Consider the following 5,536-nt stretch of genomic DNA (forward strand, 5'->3'; position numbering starts at 1 on the left):
GTACAGTGAAAAAAACTTACTACAATTATTACCTATATTTAAAAATAACACACCTAACTTTGTCAAAACTTCTGCAACTTTTATCTGAAGCCAAAATCACTTGGCTGCTAACATCATTTTACCATACTTACATACTCTAAATCTATTTACTGATATCTGTTGTTCACTTACCTTAACTTAATACACTTTATTGTGATATTATATGTAAGCAGCAATTCATTATAGACGTAATTTTTCAACACTACTACTTACACAAAACATTTACATGTGTGGTGCATTAAAACAAATACCACAAAGATACTATAATGTATTTATTTGAACCAAAAATCTTTACATTACAATCAAATAAACAACAAATTTCTTAAAAATACACATATACACAACATAATATACATTACAACACTAACCTATACAATTACAAACATTTCAAACTATACAAAGCTAACATACAAAACACTCCTGCTCCACTTCAAAATGGATCGTTGTTCTGTGAAACCAGGAATAACACAAATATTATTCAATCATGATTAAGTCCTTATGTAACACTGGCAACATCCAACAACAACACCACAAACAAAACCAATACTTACACATTACAACTTCATACATTATTCCTTCCCCAAACTCTTCTTATTCTTTTGGATTTCAGGGGACCCACTTCTGTAGATGCTCTAATGAAAATTGCACATATATAATCCAAATTAGAAATTCTAATTTACTACAGACAAGCTGCAAAACCTCAACATGGAGTATGACACTTACTGAATATCACCATCATCCTTTGTTTTCCTTTAACAGAACACAACCTGTTATTTTACTAATCAAGCATAGACACAATTTCAACAACTCATTAACTAATACATGACAAAAAAATTCCATTTGAAGCAAACAACTTACTCAGGTTCAACATAATCCGGGATTTTTTCTATCACCAAACAGACTTCTGCAGTTTTCCTAATGATTTAAACCAAATAGCACACATGAAAGACCATAACAAAAACACATTTAAACTATGACCCAAATACATTATTAACTATGAAACTTACTGAACATCACAGATTCCCTTAATGGTGTCTTCTGTTGATTGTATCTCCCAAACAGCATCTGTTGTTTATAGATCAGTAAACAAAATCTTCCATTTACTTATATTAAAACCATAATCAAAACATGCACCAGACATATTATACTCTCTTACCATCCTGCAAAAAGCTGCACCTCCTTCATATATGTCCACTTTCTCCTTTAAGGCCTGAATAATTTTAGCATCCTTTGTTTTTTCTCCCTTGTAGTATTCCAGCTGCTGTTCTAATTTCTTCCTTATTTGAGCTTGCCGACCACGTTCAACCAAAAACTTGTTAAATGTACTACCAACAATTTTAAAAGACTCTTCACGTCCAACTGAGACATCCAAGACAGAATACTGCATATATAAGGAAAAATAAAGTTACCAACCCCACATATAACAATACTACATAACACATATTTCAAAAAATTCCATACACAACAAAATGTATTTATTACTACACATTGCTTCTTAAAACAATCATGCACTACATCATTGCATACAAAGTGAATAAAAAACAGATTTTATCTTTCTCCAACATTCTAAACACTGACATCTATTTCACACTTTTCACACAGTACAAAATCTTCTATATACAACCTTTTAAACTTATACATTGTCATGACTTCAACCAATTGTGCCCCCCACAATACCAACACATAAAAATCTTTTAAATTATTACCTTTACACAAACTTACTCCATAAAAATAGGGAAAATAATTCAATACTCACACTTGCAAGTTGAGCCTCACCCCGTAACTGTTGTATTTCAGCATCTTTAAATACAGGAAACTTTGAAGGAGAATCATTATCCATCATCTTAATAAAAAAGAAAACACATTAGTTGATCACAACAACAGCATACTCTTTACATATAACATATCCCAACTCTGTAAAATCAACCACAAAACCGCACAAACCTTCTAACTATTCTCACCAAAACTGCTTTCCAAATGATACAACCTTCTCTTAAAACACAATAATTTCATTTTCATTGGAATCCTTGCTTTATATCACAATAAGACGTCCCCTTTTCCCCTCTAAACTAACCACCACTGCCTGTTTCACATCAAACACAACGATCTGTAATCCCACCTCCCTATTCACTACAAAGCCAACACTTACACCATAAATTGCAAATTTCATCCCAGGCCTAAGCCATTTCCAGCTCATTGCTATATGTGAAGCACACTACTTAAAGCACCATTCTTCCTGAAATCAACAGCTTCATACCTTCTTACCCTTTGCTTCTAACAAGGCTTGAAACATCTTTTGAACCCTTCCCATCTGCCTAGAAGTTCACGCCCCCACTGTCAAGACCCCTCTACTATGTTCTGAAGACAGTTGTTGAAAAATGTGTGAAATAACTCAGTACGTTGTCAATTCAACACAATAAACCAACTTCTAATGGTGTGATAACTTGAAAAGAGTAAAAAGACCAATTTCAACAATCACACTCACTTTTTATCTATATCCTACAATATCCTTTTTCATTCATAACAATAAATCCCAAAATACTTCGTAAACAACATGTGGAAAAAATGACAAGGATTCTAAAAGATAGGATTCTGAGAGATTTTGAGAGATGGTAGCCTGTTAATAGCATACAACAGAGGAACAGAAAAACAAAATGGGGGAAGTTGAAAGTGTGTTCAAGAAAATAAATATTGAGAGAAATATTATGGGTGACAGTATAGTGACAAGGGGAGTGATAACAGAGATACAGGTGGAAAAAGAATTGAACACACTCAAACACAGTATTAATGGAGGCGAGGATAGCAGAATTCAGAAACTGTTGAGAAACAGTAAATGTTAAAAGTGTTGTGAGCTTGTTAGTTCTTCTGGAGTTTCAGGGAGCCGAGCTTCCATAAAAACTAAAATAAAATGCAGGAGCTTTCCAGTTTAGGCCCTACATTTCCACACCACTACAATGTTACAATGCCAGAAGTATGAACATATAGCAGTAATTTTGCAAAGGGTAAGCAGAGATGTCCTAAATGGTACAGTGAGCGAGAGGTGGAATATCGTAAGAAAAATGTGCAGATAACTGTTGCATTGTGGGTGTCCAACACAGGGTAGACAATGGAAGATGTGAATGTTAGAAAGAGGGGCTGTGAAAATACATCAGTTAAATTCAATTAACAACATATTTTATGCAGAAGCACTAAAGAAAGTACAAGTACAAAAGGAAGGAAGAACTGACAAGGTTATCCAGTGTCAAGATGGAGAACAGGACAAACGAGAAACAAAATCCACAACTTTCAGTGGGATAAGATTATTTGCGTATGGCATACATGATCAACTGTACTGATCAAGAGAACACAAAACTAAAAAAATTAAAAAAATGGTTATGGAGCTGAGAAGTTTTAGGCATAAATATGTATCTTGAGAGCAAATCAGAACAAGACTTGAAGCAGATGGGAAAGCAGGAAATCCAGTCAAAAGGCTAACTGATTATTGTAGCAAATGAAATGCAATCAAATAATAGCAATTGGTCAGGAGATAAGGGATTTATTAAAGATTTAAAAAATAAACCAGATATATGTATTTAAGAAACATGGCTTAAGTCAAAATTAGAATTCTTATTAAACGGTACAATAATATCTGTACAGATAGGGAGGAGGGTAGTTCAGGAGAATGTTTAATATTTATAAAACAAGAATGCAATATAGAGTTTTAGGGAAAGGGAAAGACTTGGAATTTTAATATTGAAGTATGGACTACACAAGAAAATATCAAAATTGTGAACTTTTATAATCCATGTAAAGAATTGTTTTTAGAATAGATAAAGGAACTGGTGGTACAGTTAGTAGGGAAGGTAATTTGTTGTGGGGCTTTTAATGCACATAGCACATTATGGTGGGCAACAGTAAATGATGCTAGTTAGAAATGGGTTATTGAGAAGATGAGGGAGATGACAAATTAGTGTGTTAAATAAAAAAAAGTGGAACAAGATTAAATATCAGAACAGTTACAGAAACAGCACTAGATCTCACATTAGTCTCAGATTCATTAGAGGACATTTGTACATGGGAAGCAGTCAGAGGAACAACAGCAGAAAATGACCATTATCCAATTATTACAGTAATAGGATTGAATATAAAGAAATATAAAACAGTAGGATTGCAGAAATAGTCATTCGTAGTGCTAATTGGGATACATTTAGAAATACTAGTAACTAAGAAGATGGAAAAATTGATAAAAATGAAGTAATGAATTTTTTAATATTTCATTATGTAAGTTATTCTAGAGCCTGCAGAAAACTCAATTAATAAGAAAGAAGGTAAGCTTAAAATAAGATTATTCCATGGTGGACAAAGGAATTTGAACAAACCGTTAAAATCACAAAATAAAACTTTTAATTTGTTTAAAAAGTAATCATCTGCACCAAATCTTTTTGTGAATCATGGTAGACTGCAACCAATCACATTCATGTGTATCGCCCAGTGGATGGGCGGGGAAGATGCGTGACAGCTTCTGCGGTAGCTGGTGGCGGGCAGTGCACGTACCCCAACAGTGGTTAATACAGAAAGTTTTTCATCAAAGATGTCATTTTCTCATATTTTCTTGAGTCACATGTGATGGAACTATTCCTACAGGTTTACAGTTATGTCATTCAAAGTTCCTCCATAAATTCTTCACACATAGAGGATCAAAGGTTATCAAAAACATTTTATTTCGACAATTATTTTAATGTGTTATGATGGAAAAACAGTTATCATTTTCAACACTAGATGGAGTATTTTCCTAACCATTCATACACAGTCAAACATAATTGTAAGCAGCTTTAAAATATCTTTAGCTGCCCTTTAAAAGAAAGAAGTTTCAAATTTGTTCTCACTCACAAAACGACAACAATTTGCTTGACCTGTCAACTAAATTTATTTGTCCCAAGACTACAAGCAAGGTTTGACACCATCAGCAGTGGCTGGGATGACCATTCACTCAGAACAGAGGGAATCTAACACTCAGTCAGTTATGGGAGATGAGAAGCATCCAGCATGCTGTCGTAGAAAAAGGATGAAAAAGGATTATTTTTTGTGCTTGCAATTATAGTTTCACACATTAATGCCTATATTTCAAACCAGAAATGAAATTATCTGATCATTTATCTGATCACTCCAATACAACAAAACATCGAGTACATCAGAGAGGTGGCATTGAAACTGTTTTCTTTGAAATCTGTTTATTAAGGTCCTTCCAAATAAATCATGGATTTAGGAGTCATTTTTTCTCCATGAATTAAATTATATTCAGCAAGTTGTAGCAACAAAATCATGGCCTCTTTTTTATTCTTTATATGTCTCCATCTTTTGTGCAGGGTCTTGCCTGCCTCATATTGACTGGGATGACAGTGGACTGCTTGATGACCCACACTGTGGGGTCATTTTCCTGAAACTGGCGATGTGTTGAGCCCCAAACAACTGGTAGCACTGAGGGCACCATGGATGCACTGGGACATTCTGAATCACA

The 5,536-nt window shown here is 34.0% G+C and overlaps 1 long non-coding RNA gene across 1 annotated transcript; it reads right to left on the reverse strand.

Moving 5' to 3' along the window:
• Positions 1–456: 456 nt before the first annotated feature.
• Positions 457–1,197, reverse strand: LOC118560185. Its single transcript, XR_004929154.1, has 5 exons — positions 1,047–1,197; positions 898–954; positions 763–789; positions 591–671; positions 457–487 (listed from the first exon to the last, which is right to left on the reverse strand). It is a non-coding gene; the product is annotated as an uncharacterized LOC118560185 (long non-coding RNA).
• Positions 1,198–5,536: the final 4,339 nt, after the last annotated feature.

Source organism: Fundulus heteroclitus, unplaced genomic scaffold (genome assembly GCF_011125445.2).
Source record: "Fundulus heteroclitus isolate FHET01 unplaced genomic scaffold, MU-UCD_Fhet_4.1 scaffold_40, whole genome shotgun sequence".
In the NCBI taxonomy this organism is placed as follows: Eukaryota; Metazoa; Chordata; class Actinopteri; order Cyprinodontiformes; family Fundulidae; genus Fundulus; species Fundulus heteroclitus.